The following is a 21247-nucleotide window of genomic DNA, read 5'->3' on the forward strand; positions in this document are numbered from 1 at the left end:
GGATACTAGGTGACTAACGTTTAGATACTACATGACAAGTGTACAGGCATTGCCTCGCTTCTTAAGGACTGAATTATATTACTTTTCAGTTAGCTTTAATTGTATGTTTGCTACAGCTCAGCCTTGGATTAGTTTATATCTGAATGTCTCATATCTGTGAATTTGTGTGTTTTGTAAGTGATAACATTTTCAAAGACAGATGATACTGGGCTTCTTCATAACCATGGATGTGAAAAACCAAAGTGCCTAAAATGCTTTAGAAGTAAAATACAATACTGAAATAGCTTCCAGTTTGGAGGACGTACGGATTCCATCGCTAGCATAATAAACTGCGTGCTAAAATAAATTTTGGTTTTCACACACTTGATAAGACCAAGACAGCATACAGCTAGGGAATGAAGGAAATGTTCTTTGCAAATGTGGGACTAGTTCTGCTGCAAACAAAGAAATAAGAAGGCTAATGCAAATAATGTGTTTTATGTTGTGCAAGTGTGGGGCCTGACGTGTTCAGCCCAGGTTATTCTCCTTTGTGTCTCCACTGTGCCTCTCCAGTTGTAAAGCACACAGTTGTGTTCAGCTGATGAAGTCAAAAGGAAATGATGAACACATTTGGAGCTGGAGGGCAAGAGTTCCTTCTAGTGGGCTGGGTGGGTATATATGACTTCTCTCTATGGGTGTGCAGGCAACCAACCTTTTAAATGTATTTAATGATTGTACATTTTGCTTTAAGGGTTTATTCAGAAGAAACGTTCAAAAGAGTTTTAAGCTCAGATGATGTAATTTCTTGACATTAAACAGTTTGATATGTTGGGGAAATCTGTTGATTTGTGAAAAGTGAGTTAGTATTAAGCTTTATGAAGACCGCTTAGGCTGACAGCAGTGTTGAGATTGTTTGTTCCTATCCACACAGATAAGGCAAGTTTATACTGTTGTGGAACCTGAGGTCATGGAGCAGTTGTGAGAAGCATTCTCATTTTAAAATTCTGGCCAGCATTGATTCTCTTTTAGGGATTGGCTAGCTGCAATCTTTGATCAAGGTAATTTTGACCACTGGCTAAGTAATCTTTTTAAAAACTTGTTAAATATTTGACCTTTTTAAAAATTTATTTTATTTATTATTAAGTGACAAACCAAAAAATTTCCAGGACCTCTGCTGCAGTCCTTGCTTTTAGGAGTGCTAGAAAATTCAGTAGGAATTAATTTCTGTAGTTTCTTTCAACTCCTGGAAAAAATTATACTCTGAACAGTCTTTTTCAATGCTAAGTATGACTTGCCTTATAGTTGTAACAGATGTGGCAGTCTTTCTCTGCAAAATACTTGCTTATGTGTGGCTGTTGCTTGATTTTTAGTAGTGGATTAATGGTATTGACCTCCATTTTAGCTGCTTTAATTTACTGATGAAAATACTGGCATACAGATGTTGTATTTTATCCTGGTATTTTATTGATGAAAAACATGTACTTAGCAAAGCTACAAGTAGCCAAAAGCATCCAAAAATGAAGTGGACCCCTGTTAAGTGTGCTGGAGAAGTGATTCTTGTATTTTGCTATCTACAGGTTGTTCCTTCCATCTCTGCCATTCCACCAATTGTTCATTAGTTAACTAATGAAAATGGCAGGTGTAGGGTGTAGTATGATATTAAATGAGGGTGTGGCATGGTATTGAATGTTGGCTTTTTGAGGCTGAAAAGCTATACGTCCATGTTGTTGGTTTGGTGGTGTGTCTGGATTGCTAACTATGCTGAGAAACAGGGTGCTGGCCTAATGTAGTTATACTACCTTTTAATAATGGAAATAACTCTAGCTACAGCTCTGATATAATGAGCTGAGAATGGGAGACCTGAAGGTATGCTGGTCTAGATGAGATGATATCAATTTGGGGATTATTCTCATTTTCCCCTTGTTTGGTTCAACAAATACCTTTGCTTGCAGGTTAAGTATGCAAAAGTGATCATAATTTGTCAATATGAGGAAAGCTTTTAAAAGCTTACAATTAGTCAAATGTCTGCTTTTATTTAGCTGTAATATTTTTAAAGTGTTCTGCATTTTACAAAGTGCTGCAAAGTACTAATTGTAAAATGCACCTCTAGAGACTCTTATTTTTCTTCCTTTTCCCATCATGGATTTTGACTATTTCTGGGCTGTTTAACAGCTGTGTCCCATGGCAGTCTATTCTTAATTGTAAAACTTTGTTAGCTGTAGCTTGCAAGTGTTCTTTGAAATATGTTTAAAACCAAATGTTTTTATTCAACATGTGGCTGGCCCGACACTATCCACAAAGATGAATAAAAATGAGTGAAAAACATAAGCACCCCAGGAAATGTTAATCCCAAAGGAAGTCCTCTGAAAGGGATGTCAAATTCGTAAGCAAGACAGAGGAGGAAGAAAAATCTGTATGGAATGGTGGTGTTTGTTGAATTACTCCTACTCAGAGGGAATCAGAATGCACAGATAAGTGTGCGCTGATACAGTTGTTTTCCAATCTCTTAAAATGTGTTCCTGTGACACACTAAAGCTCTGTGTGTGTACAGCTTATTGAGAGCATCTCCTTTTTTCTTCCTTTTCTCTGCCCTCTTGCTGTGTTCTGTGCAGTTGACTCATCTTATTCACAACACCTGTATTATTAACTGAAGTGCTATTGGAAGCAAAAATAAATTACAGAAACACTGATTTAGCTGGGTCTTGAAAATATTCCCATTCAAAAAAAAATCAGTGTCTTAGTTTAAGGCTTTTTTCTTCCTAGAAAGACATAATTTTGGCTATTAGTTTGGATTTTAATTTAGTTATCCTAATTTTATCTAGCAATAGTTATATCTGTAGTGTTATTGGAGGAGTAACACTGAAGAGAAACACACTGAAAATAGATAACTAGTTCTATATCAAAGAGAAGAGAGGCCATTTTGATGGAATTCTTTATTTTAGGGCATCTATTTTTTAGGTATTTTTTTGTCTCTAGTTTTTCTAACTTACATTTCTCCAAACTTAAAAATTGTGATGTCAATTTTTCTTTTCTTTAGCAGTATTTTGAAGTGCGCATACGTTAAAACTGGTTAAACTTCCTTCCTCAGAGATCTAACTGGGTAAATGTGCTGCATATATAGCACAAGGCATTAAAGCCTGGAACTTAGATGTCAACACACTAAATTCTAATCCTGTCAGTTTTCTGTTTATGCCTTACAGATTTGTAAATTTACAAAATTACACATTTGTAATTCAATTTCAGACATGTCAAATTTCATATAGAAATAGGAAAGGAAGAAAACCTTCAAGTCAGTACTTTCTTTTTCTTACATTTTCCCTACTGTAATTTCTCTCTGACATATTTAGCTTTATGCTCCTTCAGGCAGTGATGATAAATGAACTAGGTACAATGTTTTTAAGCTACTGGTACAGCTAAAACACTATGAGGACAACTTTACTGAAGTCAGTGAGTCTTGCACATGCAGAACGTTTGGTATACTCACAAATCTGCCTTGAAGAGCATAATCCCATTTGTCAGGAATTGTTGTATATAACTGACAAGGATGCCTTCCTCTGCTGAAGGAAAGGAGCTCCTTCTGTCATCTCAGTATTCACATCTTCAAATTGTTAGATTTATAGCCCTCTGCAGAAACTCCTAAACTGCAAGCTAATTTTAACGGTGCTTTCCTAACCCTGAAAGTCAGTGAATAGTATGACAGTTGAACCCTATAACTGAGGATTAGGAATATCACCACAAGTACTTGTCCATAAAGGGAAAAATAGAGAGGAAAGATACTATTACAGTCAGTTATTGTTGTATGCAATACTTAAACATTGCATTTTCCTTTATCACACGGTCTGTTGGAAAACAACAGGCCTTCCTCTTGACATTATAAATGAATTTTCATGATTATTTTTACATTAGTAGGCATACAATGCCTTTTTCCTCAAAATTTTACACAAAAGTGGGTGCAAGAACAGATTTAATTCTAATGAGTGATGTGTGGGTGAAGGTCTCTTCGTTGATGATCATAGCACTTGAATGGACCTTGAGATTAATAGTTCCTTCCTGGCACTGGAATGTGGGATTAGCTGGGTTTAGTCCATTCCAAGCAGATGATGTTTATCTATTCTTTCTTAATTTCTGAATGGAAAACTGTCTATTTCCCTGGGTATTTTATTTTGACAACTAATTTTACCATTGGAAGACTTCCTAATAAGCAAATTACTCTTTCACAATTGATTCCCAATTTTGAAATTTGCAATTGATGCATTTTTATTAACGGGTAGTTCTTTCTTCATTACAAATGCGAAGGCTCTTTTTTTCCTTTTTTATTGTACTTCACTCTTTCTAGCTATTGGATACAATGTCAACAATGTATATAGCCTTGAAATATAACCGAAGGGGCATTTGTTACACTGTTACGCTTTAGTATCTCTCAATTTTTATGTTCGCTTACTTTGAATTAGGCTTGTAGAAAGCTCTTAATTTGCTAGATGTGTCTGACAAAAAAGAACCAAGGCGGTAATGAAGCAGACAACATTTAACAATAAAGCAACTGTCTTAAAAAACTTAAGTTCCTGTTTCTGTCAGTGACTGTCTGCCTAGCCAGATTCAAGAGGACAGATTGATAAGAGAATTCATTAAAAACAGACTTGTGTAGAGACTTATTTGGTATTACTATTTGTGTTAGCTAAGTAAACTTGAAGCTGATTCTTCCTGTATAAAAAAGAAAGCCAGGTGCAATTATTCTTTAAAGCTTAAAGCATCTGATTTGGCTGTGAAAAACCTTTCCATAACATGGACAATAGTGCAATTGTGACTCTGTGTACAAATTGGCACTAGTGCTGTATAAATAGAGGGGGATTTCAGGGTTTTTTTATGCTTGCGTATACCTCATCATCCTTTACACAAACTGAAATTAGTATCTTTGCATCTTTAAGCCATGAATCTTGCCTGAAGACCAAGAGTAAAACCCATTAAAAGGGCTTGATTCTGGCCTGGCTGCAGAAGACAGACCTCGTGTATTAATATAACTGTTTGTGTCATTGTAGTGGTATTTGGCTAGCTGCAGTTAATAGCAGGATTAACAAAAGACTAATAACCAAGGACAAATTGTTCAGGGTTTAATACACACTCTGTAGAAGCCAGAGGAGGAAAACCCCAAAGCCCAGGCGAGCCCCTCCCAGGCCAGAGCCCTGTTCAGCACCCGCGCCCTGGACAGCTCAAGCGAAGCCTCTTCCAGGCGGCCGCTCCCCTCCAGGTGCTCCTGCTGCCCGGGGAGATGCGCCGCGTTCTTCAGCCGGGAGGTGAGACAAGGTACCTTGCCAGAATTGTACGTTTCATGCTGGCCCAAAGCTTTCTGGCTGGACTACTGAATTGTATGTAAAAGACCAAGAGCTTTGTGATAGACTCTTGTTTGCCCCCAGTTCCCTGTGGTACAGAAAGCAGCTTTGGCAGCCTTGAGAGTAGACCAGATAGACTTCCCCGGAAGGCTTTTTGTAACTCTTCCTGAGTCTGGCTTGCATACAGTTCCTATGTGTCATGGGTTTTGTGGGTTTTTTTGGTGGTTGGTTTGTTTTTTGTTTGCTTGTTTTAAATCTTGTTTGGGTTTCAGAAGTTCAATCTTCATCCATTTGTTCACTTTTATTCTAGAAAATACATTTCCTGCCACAGCTTTCCCAAACATTGGTAAACTAGTTTCCTTGTTCTTAGTTTCATCTCTGCTGTTTGTTTTTCACTTGGTTTAAGGACTTTCATGAGCTAGTTCTCATTTTCTGCTAAAAGTTTTGTTAGCCTTGTAGTTTCAACTGGACCGCCCTGCTTGATTCCTTCCAGTAAGTGGAAGCAGAAAAAGAAAAGGCAGGTTATACAGATTCTTTCTGTTATCCCACTGTCTGTTCAGTTTTCTTTGATGCTGTGTAACACCACTTTTTTTAAAATGAGATGATTAAAATATTTGACCTTAAATGTTTAAAAACCTGGAGAAGCCTCTGATATGTTTTGTATTAGTATTAGAAAGACACCTTGAGCAGTAGGAGGCTCACTGAAAGATTAACCTTTTGAAATAACATTAGTTTTTCTTGATGAGAGGTTAAAATCTAGAAGGTGGTATTCTGAAATATTTACTTTTGAAAGGGGATAGTTTTGCATCCAGTAATGCTGAGGTAACAAGATAAGGTCCATCTTTTGTTTGGAGAAAAAAGAACAAAACGCATAAATATTTAATTTCACTTAATGGCTTTCAAAGCCAAGATGGAAAACACAGTAATACTTTGATTCACGTGTGAAAACAGGGTTTGTAAATACTTCAATGACCTTTTTCCTTTCTTTTTATGGCCCTGCTGCAGAGAGCTATGTGGTTTGAATAATTTTTCCCTATTGTTAAGTGCAGTTTATTTGAGAGTATGTACTTTTTTTCCTACTTACTGTTATCTTTTTACAATGTCTTGCAGGATTTTCCTTAGGGATGGGAATCCTAAGTAAATATTATTTCCTTTTTATGCTAAAGACCTTTCAGTATACTACCATACCATTGCGCTAACTTCTGTAAGAACATCAGCAGCTTTATTCAGTTTGCTACTAAATAAATAAAAAAGGAATCCACATGCATTTCTTACACTCCCTCCCTACTGGAAGAAATAAAGTGAATTTCAGGAGGAAAAGAAAAGAAACTGATTTTGGTATTTCAGTTGTTGGAGTACATGCATTTCAACCTCTAAATGAAAAATGGAAATACCATCATTAAGCAAAATTAGTACTAGAGTTTCTTCAATGTCCTGGAAAAGCTGTGTTTCCAAATCAGTTGTCCCTAACTTATGGGTAACTTTGCTTTGTTTAGCTTGGACCTCTGCCGTATATCTGGGAACTGTGGCAAGCTCTTGGGTAATTGCCAGGGTTGCATTCTGCTTTTCAATATTACTATTTTTTTTTCTCCCCTTAAACTTGCTTCATTGGAGAGATGATATATAACATGATTTTATTTATAAGTTGAAGGATTTTATTGAAGTCACATTCAGAAAGTTATTTCCCTGGTATTCTGATTTCTTAGGTTTGGTATAAGGATGGTTTGTTCCATGAGTAGTTACAGAAACATACAGAGATTGGATACTGAATGAAAGACTATTCATATTTGCTTGGATGGCGGGGGGGACAGTTGGGGGTGGAACCCACCATGTCCATTTACATTTAAATAAATTTAAAGCCTACTTTAACAGATTAGCCAGTGCAAGACAAAAGCTGGTAGTTTTATAAGAGGGTTTTTTTTCCTTGCTCAATTTCTTTCTGTAAAACTGTCGCCAAGGGAATAGGAGTTGATAATAAAAGTTGTCATAGCTGGTACTTTAGAAGATGTTTCTCTGTCTTTTATAAATTACTTGCATACAAGCCATTTGTCTATTAAAAAAAAAAAAAAGAGCTTTAGCTGTCCATATTAATACATGTGAGATCAGAATTTTTGCCTAAATTGCTTTTAAAGACTTGGATTTGTGTATACATGTTCTTGCCAGAATATTAATAGATTAGAAGACTGTATTGTCCTTTTAGTACTTTGAATTTATTCCAGAAGGCTTGCTATTTTATTTTGCTGGATGGAATTACCCTCAACTTTGTGAGATACCACATTAGGTCAAGAGCAACAATAGCATACTGCAGGATTTATAATCCCACCTATGTTGTAGGTTGAGTAACATGCTGAATTGATATAAATGCATCTGAAGCATTTATTTTTTTTAAGAACCTAAATGAACTTCTTTCCCCTTGAGGCTGTCACTGTATGGTTCTAGAGTAAACTAGGTGACAGTGTAACAAGATTAGTCTGTCTCAAGATTTAATGCAATTTGTATGAATTTTGTTGCATGTAGAAACCTGGTAAATGAGTTGAAGTTTTTATTTTTCTTTCTGGAAGTCATTGTGTAGATGTTAAGTGCTGTGAACTCCCTTCCTTAACTAAAAGCTTAATTTTCAGTGTTGTTTTGAATGTCTCTGTCAGTAAAAATTGTCCTACCTACACAATAGTGAGAAGGGCAGTTTTCATGTTTATGTTGACTTCTACCCAAAAACATATTCTCGTGTGTAAAATATTTATCTTCCCATATGTATGTGTCGTGGTTTAACCCCAGTCAGCAACTAAGCACCACGCAGCCACTCACTCACTCCCCCCCCATCCAGTGGGATGGGGGAGAAAATCAGGAAAAGAAGTAAAACTCCTGGGTTGAGATAAGAACGGTTTAATAGAACAGAAAAGAAGAAACTAATAATGATAACACTAATAAAATGCCAACAGTAGTAATAAAAGGATTGGAATGTACAAATGATGTGCAGGGCAATTGCTCACCACCCACCGACCGACACCCAGCCAGTCCCCGAGCGGCGAATCCCTGCCCCCCGCTTCCCAGTTCCTAAACTAGATGGGACGTCACATGGTATGGAATACACTGTTGGCCAGTTTGGGTCAGGTGCCCTGGCTGGGCATGAGAAGCTGAAAACTCCTTGACTATAGTCTAAATACTACTGAGCAACAACTGAAAACATCAGTGTTATCAACATTCTTCGCATACTGAACTCAAAACATAGCTCTGTACCAGCTACTAGGAAGACAGTTAACTACATCCCAGCTGAAACCAGGACAGTATGCCATAACCCTTCCAACTGCATCTGTTTTTTTCCCTTTAGGCCAGCTTCTGGACAGTTTTGATACGGTTTTAGCTAAGGAGTGGTTTTACACCAAGAGCGGAATTTCAGTCTGTCCTACCACATTCTGTGGAAAATACCAGACAGAGAGCATGTCAGGCCAAAATCTTCTGTTCGCAAAACAAGTTCAGCATTCACTCATTTTTCAACCTAGAGCTGGAGGATCTCCCTGAAAGATTAGACAGCTGTTAGTCTTCTGTAGCCTGCCTACTGCCCTGCGGAGATGTCTTCCAAACTGGAAACTGCTGTTGTAAGATTATAGGATTAATAGAATGAATGGTACAATGTCTACAGGGTTCTGGAAAACAAGACATAAGTTTAGGTGTTTAAATGGCATTCTCGCTGCACAAAGCCAGGAATTGTATTGGGTATTGCTTCTCGTCAAGGAAAAACCAATAAAAGTAGATTTCTCTTTTTGGCACAACTCTCAGTTTACTGATTTCTGATTTGATACAACTGCTGTAAAGGACAGGTATGGCAAGACATCTGCTAGAGAGAGGAAGAGTGTCCTTTTGTAATGACCAACAGGAATGTCAGGCTTCTTTTGGGAGCGTTTATTAGGTGTTCCTAAAAATGGTAGTTAAAGGCAAATTTAAAAAAAAGTTACTTGATAAAACAACAAAGCCTGGAGGCAGAGGCTGTCCTTTACATGCCTGTGGCTTACTTCTCAGTAGTCTTTAATATGGATAGAGTTTACTATGGAAGAACAAGTCTGTCTTTTCACCAGAGCTGATGACTTATGCCTGGCTTAATCTCACTAATTTGTTGGTGGCCATACTGTGAAATTTATCACAGTTGCTGTTACTGCACTCACCAGTGTGCAATGGACTTGCCTTCTGAGGGCTTCTCCTACAGTGAAAGTGGATTTAAGCTGGTGTCCATGTGGGAAACAGCTACTTCGATCTCTCCTAAAATCCAGAATAAGGCAGCCTTCTAGAAAACTGGTAACAAGGTTGAAGTGTGAGTTCTCCTTCAAGAGCATCATGGAGATTTTTATTTTGTAAGACATTGAAAATACATCTTATGTCTACTGAAACGTAAATCTTTTTTGGGGACTAATGCTCCTCTTAGATGAAGGAGGAGATCTAATTTGAAATAGAAAAATGCCTATAAATGATGTTAATTCTTTGCAGTTCTTAAAACCTGGTCTGTGAAAAGCAACAATGTGACAATTCAGTACCCAAATACTTAGCAGTATAAAATCTTTCTTGCCTGGAGAATGGTTTGTTTAACTGAAAGTGCCTTTTGAGAATTATTGTTTCTTTTGCAGAAGATTTTGGGAAGTTGTGAATTTTTTGCAACCTAGAATGAAAGGCTACAATGGGAAAATAGTTATAAATCTGTGTCTCTAATGATTTTGGGTTAGTTGTAGTGCTGAGTAGTCTTAGAACTTTAGATGTCTAAAGTGATGGAAGATTTGTACATTATTTTTTAATGAGTGCCTTACACTTTAAAAAAGTGGGAATTGGATGAGAAGGGGGTTATTTTCCTTTAAATAAGTTATTTGCTGCTGAAGTATGTATATAGTACACATTTGGCATGCATCCTTCATTAGCTTGTCTCTTGTTCTAGAAGTTCACAGTTTTTTGGTTTTTTTAATTTGTTTTGTTTATATCATGGAAGGATTTACTTAAAAACACCTTACTGGTCTTTGTCCTCTAGCTGCTGTTTTGATCCTATCAGTCTCTCAATTGTTCTATACGCTGCTGGCAGGCTAGCTAATACAGCAGGGTGCAGTGGGCTGCTCTGATGTACCACTGGGAAAGCTCAGGCTCCTGCTTGTTTGGGCTGGTCCCTACCAGCTGACATGCACATGCAGGAAAGGACAGCAAGAGCAAAGGAGGTAGTGCTGCCAAGAGACAGAAGGAAGGTGAAGGGATGAACACATGAGCGAGCCGAGAGGGTTGCCGGCTCAAACTCTGGCATTCTTTATGCTGTCCCTCAAGATCTGTTCTAAAGAGCTTTCTTCTTCATTCAAAACCAGATTTTTTTTTTGTTTGAGCATTTTATTATTTATATTTTAACTGCTCAGTCACTGATTTTAGGGATCTGTGGTACAGCCTTGCTAAGGCTGTGGTTAAGAAGGCAGTGCTACATGGAAAGGCAAACCAAATTTCTGTCATGATTTACTTTTTCCGTGACCCTTGTCTCAATGTCATTGTGGGCAAATAGGCATTTTTATATAAGGTGACATGTAGAGACTTACAAGAATTGTTTGACTTTCTGTATAAGCTAGGGCAGGTTTCTTACTGACTTTCTAAAGTATATAATGGAGGCATTGCTCCCCTTGTAACCATTGCTTTTTCTTGTCTATTTTAGAGTGTAAGCTCTTCGGAGGAGAGATGCATACATGTATGTGAACAAACATATTTGCAGTACTTGGTGCACTATGATCCTGATCTTATAAGGGTGTTCCTGAAATATGAGTACTATGATTGCTCTTTAGTCAGTTGTTTAAAAAACAAAAAACAACAAAAACCCTCCAAAAAAACCCAAACAAAACCCAACACCCCTTTCTTATTAAAATATAATTTATTAGCATGTTGCAGTTTCATGCTAAAAAAAACCCATCACCCCTTCTTATTAAAATATAACTTACTAACATGTTGTGGTTTCATGCTATCTCAGTATTCAAACTCAAGACATTGTCTCCTTTTTCATATATAATGCTTATGTATATATCAAATGACAGATCATGATTTTGTTTGAACAGTGAAGAACAAAACATACTTCTTAAATAGTTGCAGGTTCTTTTACCTTCAGTAGTGTTATGGATGAGTAAAGCAATGAAAGCATATACTTCTTTACATAAAAGCTGTAATTGGATAAATAAAAGCATTTGAGTCACCATGTCACTTTTCAAATGGCTGAAAAGTCAAAATATCATTTAAACTAATTTGTTCCAACTGCACATCCCTGTTAAAACTTAACTTACAGTCTATGCTGTGTGTGTGTGTGCATCTTATTAGTATGATCTGGTTAATGTAAACAAGATGTTTCTCTTCTAAGTGTAGATGTTTAATGTAGGTAACTAATCAAATTTCTCAACTATTTGACTGATAGACCAATGCAGCAGTTGTAAACAGAGAAAAATAGAAAATGCTCAGTAGCATTCTCTACAAAGATCATTTAAAATGTGAGCAATATGCAAAGTAAACAGTGGCATCTTAACCATGAAAAAGCAAGAATTACATTGCTGACTTAGTTGCTGTGGTAGGAATGATGTGGCATGTCATTTGAAAGTTTGGTTGGTTTGTGATTTATGGATGTTCTGTAAGATTTTGCAGAATATGGTATGGATGCTATGTACTCTCTTAATAGAGGTAAAAGGCTAAATATAGATGCATCTGTCATGATTGATATGTTTAAAGTAAGTCAGTCAATAGCTTGATTTTCTTCAGCTTTTACTGACAATAGTTAAGAAAACTTGGTTGGGGATTATTTCTTTATGGGTGCAGTTCTATCTTTTTCCGAACCAGTTATGCATCTTCTTTACTATTCCTCTTATTAGGCATTTTGCATGCTTTCTTCACTGTGGTACATTCCCAAATTTTATTAAAAGGTTCTGTCTTAGAAATAGGAACTTTTGCAAAACTAGTCATTAAAATACATAAATGCATATCATTCAAACTTAAGAAATTGCTCTCACATTTTATCAAAATTTGTACATAATTCATGTTAAACACTTGAATTCTGTTAATACTGAAGGATTTAATGATCTAATTCCAGTGTATACCTTTCTGAAATTGTGTTTTGTCACCTTTGGTCTTCTCCCCATTTTGTAAGATTCTCTTTCATTATTCTGTTAAAAGTCTGGCTTCTTACGAACTTATATCCTAGTTTCTGCAATAGTCCATACACTAAGGTAAATATTTTCCAAGTTGTAAGAATAGAGGGGTCAATGCAGAGTGAACTTCTCTTAGTTGAACTTTCCATTTAAAAACAAAAGGGTGCTTTATGATAAGCAGAGATGTCAGTACTTTTAAAAAGTTATTCCTTAAGCAAAATTCCTTTGTGCTGAGCATGAATGATGTTTTATCAGCCTGAACTTTTCTACTAAGCTCAGTCCTTATTCATAAGTCATACCTTTACTCTGGAAAAAAAACCCCAAAAGCAAATAAATAATCAAGTAACCATACTTGTTCTACTCTCACCAGTTTCAAGTGAATGAAAGTAAATTAGTCCATAGGTTAGGTGTTTCCCTGCAAAATTAAGAAATTGGTGCCCTCTGTCGAGGACTGCTATTTTGAGAGCTAAAGAGGGAAAATACAGAGTATAATAATGCAGGAAAGTCTGCTGTTGTGCTTAGGTAATAAAAATTCTTGTATGTGTGATTAAAAAATGAGATGAAAAGCACAAGAAAACAAGTATGCTTTGAAACATTTGTTCTTGACTTTCTTGAAACTGTACTTTTAATAGGTATAATTTTTCTGTTATACTGATTGATAAATGTAATTGTAACTACTTTTTATATATAGCTTAACGTTGCTGTTGAAAAATGAAACGTTATTATGTTTAGAATTAATATTTAAACTCCTGAGAACATCCCACATAATAATTTAACTTCTTATTTACATATATTCTTCCCAGTTGTAGTCTTTAATAATTTGTACTCTGACTTTTTTGTCATTGATTGGTTTTCCCCTTTTTTTCTTTGTCACTGCTACCTCTATTTCTGCAGGAACAAGTAGGTTATTGGTAAGTATCTCAACTAAATCAGACTTTACAAAGTTTTGCCTTAGTGAGGACTTCTTTTTTTACCCTCACTTACTTTGGTAAAAACTTTGTAGACAACAGACCAGTTGTCTGTAAATGCTGTGCTTTCTCAGGTCTCCATTATCACCTTGTTTGTGTAGTAGAGTAATAGTTTTCAGATTCTCCAAGAGACTTTGTCTTCTGCATGCTTTCAAGCAGCATCATTATCTGTGCTGTCTTCTAAGATGCTGCCTTCTCCTGGGGCTTGCTCCTTCGTTCCTGTCTGCTGCGTTTCAAGTGCAGTGTTTACTTTGTCTCTCCCATTTCTTTTTTCATAAGACCTCGTATGCATTTTGGCCAGTTTGCTCAGAAGACTTCTCTGCGCCCGACAAGATGCTCTGTTTCACATGTTCAGCTTAGTCATACTTGTCAACCATTGTTCAGCCTTTTTCACATCATACCTCTTCCCTTTTAGCTATCATTAAATATACTCTCAGCATGGTATAGCCACCCTCTCCTCTCTTATTATCATGCTTCATGGAATTTTAATCACATTTGTTGCATTGTACAGTACAAGTTTTCAAGATATTTATGTCTGTGCATTTTCAAAAAGTAGGTCTTCCTTCTTTCTTCTGATCTTGGAACAGCTCTTCCTATACTTCCTTTAAATGATGTGATTTCTAATGGAAACTTTTTAACCCTAGTGTATTTTTGAAAGTAGTGACTTTATTGACAGTGTGAAGAAGGGGCGGGGAGTGTAGACAAACTGTTCCCTGTACTTAAAAATTTGTAGTAGTCTTGCCAAATTACACAATTACTCCAGAAAAGCCTACTTTTGGCAGTAGAATACCATTATCCTGTCTGTCTTCTCCAACTTTCATTGTGAAATAATGAGTGGAAAGACATTTTTCAGGTGTTTGAGGAAAATATTGCTCCAGGCAATGAGAGAAAATTGAGGGAGTAGGAAAATTAAGGAAGAAAAAAAAATTTCTAGGTTCAGGAGAGACTAGGAATGAGAGAGAAAAATTTGTCCTCTTTGAACTGTGATTGGTGAGTTAAGAAGAAAAAACCCAATGGGAATATGTAATATCTCTAAAGTAAGAGTTTTAAGGCATTTCATTTGCATAATTTTTTTGGACCTCCAAGCTGACATGCAGTGAGTTATTTGTCATCATCTGGTAATGCAAGAACTAAGCTTGCTTGACAGGTTAATCTTGCCTGCTGTGTGTAAATAAAATACATTTGTGCCCCAAACCACTGACCATGCTTTCTGGCTACTTGCTTTCTGAATAAGGTCATTGATTTGAGTCCAAAATGTGTCCAACCTGGCTTAACTGTGTATTCAGACAACTTTGTTGTCCTTCACACAGCTCCACAAGATTTCTCCAAAGTGGCAAGAGCCCCACTTGTGTACAGAAGCCTCTGAAATGGCGATAGGGCTAATTTCTTCCCATACTACTGGTGTTACTTTGCCGATGCGGCTAGGAGGGGACCTTGCTCTTATCTCTGCTTGCCAGAGATCTGATGATGAATAGACATGAGAGAGGAAAAGTTTCTTTCCTTTGTTGCCCTTGATTCTGGTTTTGGAATAAAGTCTGGTTGATAAGTGGAGTTTTTGGTTGCTAGTTGAAAATATACTTCTCAAACACAGTAAGCTAAAATCTAAAATCATCTGGATTGAGGGTGTAGGTGGAGCCTTTTTTACATGAAAACTGAGGCTTGCTTTTACTTCTAAATCTACCAAATGCAACTCCCAACATAAGTTTATATTCACACTTGTCTGTCTGCAGCTGCTTCTGTTCCATTGAGAAACTTATGGTATGGATCTGTGCTGGGGGAATGACATGTCTGAAATGCAGTTAATGAAGTTAAAGAGTGAATTAATAGCTTGCAAGTCACTTTAAAAACTGTTCTTGTTTGTGTGCTTGTCAATTTGAAAGTGCAAAGACTCTAGGAGTTTGTATGAAGGAGACTTGAGCAGTCTCTCATCTACCTTGACTACAGATCCCTATGGATGATGGGGTCCAACATGGGGCTAACACCCACCCACAAACACAGGTGGAGCTGAGAAGGTCTTTCCTCCCCCCTTTGTTGGGTGCTTGCATCGATCTAAAATGTCACTCTCAAGAAGCTGTTCCTCTAATAACAGCTGTTCTTATTTTTGTATTAAGAGGTGAAATCAATCTTTCCCCAGGTCTTCCCCACCTGTAATTTCATCTTCTGGTTTGCAACATATTTTAGCATGGGGCTTTTTCCCCCGCTCTTTTAATGGTTGTATTTATTGTTCTTCAGTTTCTAAAAATGTGCAGCTGTCAACTATAATCATCATCACTTGTTACTTTTACATTAGTATTAGACACCTGAAGTTTTGCTGTTGATAATGGCTTTATTTATGCATAAGAAAATGTGTCTTGTTCAATTTCTCTTTTTCATCTTGTACTGCGTTATTTTTCAGTGATTGCTACTGAAGATCTCACTTTCCCAATTCCCAAGATGAAGGGAGCTGCAGTTATGTAGTAAGAGTCTGTCTTTCATAAGTGTTTGCTTAGGAGATGAAGTATTATCTAAACATATCTTCTCTAATTATTCCACAGGCTCCTTAACTAAAATAAGTTTCAGGTTTGTTTTTATTCCCCATTTTATATATCCCCCCTTTCCCACTGAGTGCTGTGGGAGCTTTAAATCGGAAAATACAAGAGAAAATCCCTCGTTTCCCTCAAGGAATTCACAAGTGTGTTTACTTCAGTTTTATGACACAAAAGTGGGGAAGAAAACCCCTCTAGATTATGAGCACAAGATCAGTAAGTGCTGAGAAGAAGAAATTATTTGTGCTTATCCTGGTTCAGTTTTCTAGAAAAGACAGGGTTTGGAATGTTTGTATTGTGTTCCTTATTAGTATTTGATTTCTTATTCTCTCCCAAACTGAGGGGACTATTTCTTTATTTCTTTTCATCTTCAGAAGTCTTTCCAGATGGTGCTGTGTTCTCTCGACTTAGGCCATTGACAGCACAAAGAAGGGTGGAAACTAGAGAACTAGATGTATCTTTTCACCAAGACACTTTCTCCCTTAATAAAAAACTTCTGTACAGAAAATGGCAAAGTTTCTCTGAGTAGCCACTTGTATTGGGAGCTACAGCATCCAGAAATTCTTCTGTAGAGGGTTCCCTGGGAATTGGTAATGCTCTTTTTTCTTTTATCTTCTAACTTGAAGACATTTTTACAATGTCACCTCTCTGTTCTTGAATTTAGTGTGAAATAATCTTCGTATTCTCTTTGATAAGAGTAAAGTCACCAGGTAAGAAGTTAGCTGTGTTAAAGCAATATGCTTTCATGTACAAAGCTTCATGGTTTTGAGCTTAAGGAATTACTCATTCTGTCTTTCCATTTCAGCTGTCTGAGGAGAAGAGAGAATTCTGTGGCCACATAACTCTGATAGACCATGTAGTCTTTTCTGGAGCTAGCTTTTTCTTTTCTTCATTAAGTTTTATAAATTTGTTTACAGAAGAAGGGAGTAACAGAAGTTTGACTTGACCAGGACTGTTGTTACTTCAGTGAGAATCTGAATTATTTCCATCTATTTTTCTGCTGTTCTTACAATCTCACTGCATAGTCCTCTACACGCTTTAATGTAAAAGGACGTGGAGGAAGTAGAGGCATTATACTTTGACTTTAATAAAATGTTTATGCTATTCTGCTTTATATTATCATTAGCAAACTTAGAGAATATGGTCTAGGTGAAAAAGTAGGTGGATACTGAAATAGTTGGGGAAAAAAATCCTGTAGCTGCTCTAGGAGAGCAATTCAAATCAAGTGTCACAGTGGTCTACTTCAGGTCCATTTTCAATCATCTTTTTTTGGCGGGTGGACACCTTAAAAAAGGAATTATAATGCCAAACTTGTAAGATCTGAAAGCACTATGGAGGGCAAAATTGGAGTTCATAATTGTTTTTAACATCTTAAAAAACTGTTCAAAACTGAGTAAAAAAGACAAATGAGAATTACTAAATGTGAAGAGAAATAATTCTGTACCACTGCAAAATGGGACCTGGCTAGTAACACTTCTGCTGAAGGGATTGTTATGGGTCATGAGAGGAATGAGCCAATAATCTGTTGGCTTGTTTAAAGTGTACCTGTATGTACCTATATACACACACATAAAGGAGATATATCTATGCATAGATACATCTATATAAAGAGATTCAACACCTAGTGTAACAGAATGATGTAGTAGGTAGCTATTAATTTCTGCTTAGGACTTGTGAAGTCTTAGCCGGAAAGCTCTGCCCAGCTCTTGGCAATGCAATATGCTAAGCTTGGAGAGAGTCCAGAGACAGCAATAGGAATAAAAGGTTTAGGCATCAGGGCCTGTGAGGAAAGATTAGAGTAACTCTTTTTTTTTCAGGCCGGAGGAAAAAGGTGAAGGGCACACATTTTCCAGTGTGAACATGTTTTTTATACTGAGGGCAGTTACCAACTGTTTTCCATGTCTACTGAACACATAAGAAGTAATCAGCCTTTTTTGTAAATGAAGGCTGCTAGTTTAGAGATAAGGGATGATTTTTCTAACTCCCTAAGAATAGCTGATCAGCATTGTAGGTTGTCTAGAATGTCTGTAAAACTTTTCACAACTTGATTTTTAAGGGCAGATTAAATCCTCTAAGTATGTTTAACCCAGTTTCCCAGTATGGGGTAGACTTGGTGACCTCTTGAGGTCCTTTCTAACATGTTTTTCTGATTATGTGAGGTCTATTCTGTTTATTGGGGGGAGGGAATTATTTGTGTTGTTTTGTTTTGACATCATTATGCAAACTTTATTTGTGTGACATTAATCTTGCATACCACTGTCATACCATCATATTTACTGGATGCTCTGCTTCCAGATTGTCTATAGTTATTTTTCTAAGTACTGAAGAACAAGTGCAAGTACATAAGTAACATTTGTCAGGCTGCTTATTGTCAAATAAGTTTTAGAAAAGTATGTGTATGCAAGGATTTCTCTTTTCTTATGACTTCTTTAAATGTAAACTGAGACGGATTTATCCATCTTGTTTGAAAACACAAGGATGCAAAAAAACCCCAACTAATACGTTGCATACTTATTTTAAAAGAACAGCTGGTCTCATTATACTTTCAGTTTGGTTTTGGCAGTGTTCCAGTTGAGATGTTTTCTGCTGGAAGGTTACTCTGATCAGGCTGATGCAGTCCTTTGCATTGGTGCAGATTTTATTTGTGGTTACTTCTTGCTACAACTGTTTGATATTGACCAAAAGGATCATCCGTTTTTCTGTGCAGGTCTAGTACTGCTTCAATGTGTTTCCTTTATGTGCAATTCTGTGACAGTGCACTGTATTGTCTTCTTTTTTTGCACCATGAAGTAGATATTCCAGAATGACTGCCACGATGATTTTACAAAAATTATAGAGGTCCACGAGTTTTGTTATTTGTTGGATGGGTTTTGTTTTTTTTTTCTTCGCTATGCACTGAACTGGAAGTTAAACAGTCTGATGTTTGCAAAGCAAGGCAAACACAGTAAGATATCGGTAAGAGGTTGAAATTGGTATGGGTAGAGTGAGTGGCCACCCATCGACCTGTCCCTGTGGATAGTTTCCAAGCCTGCCAGCGATGAAAGTTATGAGTTTGGTAGATGGATGTGAGAGAAGATGGGATTTCTTGGCTAACTGGAGGTTCATTTGCAAAAGATGGTGGAGTCTGAAGAAGGTGATACATTCAAGAGAGAATGAGAGAGAGAATTCGCCTCCAACTATTTAAGTCCTGCTACTTAAGCAGGTTTAGTTATTTCAGACTTCCTGTGCCACCTTGGGATTTTCTAGCAGCTGTACTGCAACTTTCTGTTCTGTCTCTCTTTTCTTGTAATTGTACTTTTTTCCAGGATTATGGTTTTGGTTTAGGTAATGTGTTACTTTCAGTATTGTAGTCAAGGTTGTGAAACTAGATGATGGGAGCTTTCAAGAATTTATCTCCCTGCCTCTTAAGCATGCAGTTGTAAAAGTCAGCTAGAGGCGTGTGCTTGCTCAGTTTTGGTGCTCAGTTCTTTCCTGCTGTACAGAAAGAGAATGGGGTGAGAGGTGGTTCTTCCCATGACTTCAGTTGTATCTCAGGCAATGTCCTCTCTACTGTGGGAGGAGGAAGGACAGCTTTGCAGTGATATGCTGACAAACAGTGATGACTCTAATACAAAGGTGATAGTTCCTCATCTTGGATGAGGATAAGGAATGCTGTGAAACCAACACCTTCATAAGAACTGGATTTTTATCTAGAACTATACGTTATCTCTTGCACTCTCCTTGTAAAGAAAGGGAGAAAGTAGTTAATTGAGTTTCATAGTTTTTAGAGGACACTTCATGTGATGCCACCTCATCTGATAACTACTTCCACTTTTTTGTCCGCATGTCTGTGAATGCATTGTTTATCTGCAAAACTCAGTAAAACAAGTCACGTAGAGAGCAAGTTATTTTTGACCTGTTGCTGATTGTTAAAGTCATGTGAAACTTTCTTCAAGTTATTGGAATTGTTCCTTGAGACTGGTGGTAAAAACAAACATAGGCTATAAATGTTGTTAGCCTGCTGGGCAGCAGTACAATAGAGTCTTTGTTCTTACGGAGTACTTAATTGTAAACTGGGTCATGAAACTATTGCCTTCTGATTTGAGGAAAGGTGGGAAAATACCAGCTTTTTAAAGGACCTTTAACTGGCTTGTGGACAGTGTTGATTGTTTACTTATTTATATTTTTCAAATACAGTTTAAAAAAAAGTAAATATTGTGTCCACAGTCAAAATAATTTGTTCTTTGAGGTTACTAAAGGAGTTGGAAATGCTGATTTTCTTCACACAAAACATACACGGTACATCTCTTGGGGAAGGTGGCTAAATCCAGGAGCTGGTTATTGCAGCAGAATGTTGTGAAGGAATGAGAAGTCCAATTTCACTTGTATTTGAAAAGTGTTTCAGCAAGTGTTGCGAGCTCAAGGCTCTTTTTCTGCTCTTATGCTTGTCTCTGGCATGCAGATAATGCTGGTCACTGGAAAAACATCTTTTCCACAAAGATACCTTTACCACTGGCAGCTAAGTTGGTCCATAAGGCTTGGTTAAGTGTGATGTCCGCTACTTCTTGGGTTCTTCAGAGTACTGTTCTGCACACTGCGTAGAGCTACAGTAGTCAGATATCCCAGACTTGGTGTGTCAGGAGAATATTTGTAGTTGTTTAACTATTACCTTCAGATCCCCCTTGACACTAGACAAACCACAAGATACTGTATTGTTAAAATACTGTATTGCTAGAATGCAGACTGTTTACTAGGTTTAGGGGTAGGTGCATGGTAGTATGGGCACATTCAGCTGAATACTCTAGGTGGATGACCAGAAAGATTTTTCACAGCTGTCTATCTTCAAGCATGAATTTAGACAAAAGCATTATTATTATCATCATCATTATTTACCCAAAGTCTCCCTACTGGTTTATTTGTATTTAAATATTCCCTCCAAGCATTCCTGGGATATGTACCTTGTTAATAACTCTGTTAATTTTAGCAATAGTTCTAAAGACCTATTGGTGGTTTTTCCTGCCCCTGTCACTCCCAATTAGACATGCTGATGACCCTAGGGAATGAGCTAGGAGGGTTCTGTCCAGAAAGCGAAGGGAACGTGTTAATGACTGTCCCGGTGCTTAACTAGCCATGAACATAAATGTTAACTTGCTGCAATGCAAACACTCCCTTCTGGCACAGCAGGACTCAGTCTGCAGTGTATAAGGAAGTTATGTGCTTTTTCACATCAAAATATGTTTTCAGTTATGCCTTATAGCTTGAGAGAAAATTTACCCCAGGTCAGTTTTTGAAGAAAACTGTAACAAAACAGTTATGGGTGGTTTTGGGTGTTTGGA

The sequence above is a fragment of the Haliaeetus leucocephalus genome, unplaced genomic scaffold (assembly GCF_000737465.1).
Source record: "Haliaeetus leucocephalus isolate CR32 unplaced genomic scaffold, Haliaeetus_leucocephalus-4.0 Scaffold159, whole genome shotgun sequence".
Classification (NCBI taxonomy): Eukaryota; Metazoa; Chordata; class Aves; order Accipitriformes; family Accipitridae; genus Haliaeetus; species Haliaeetus leucocephalus.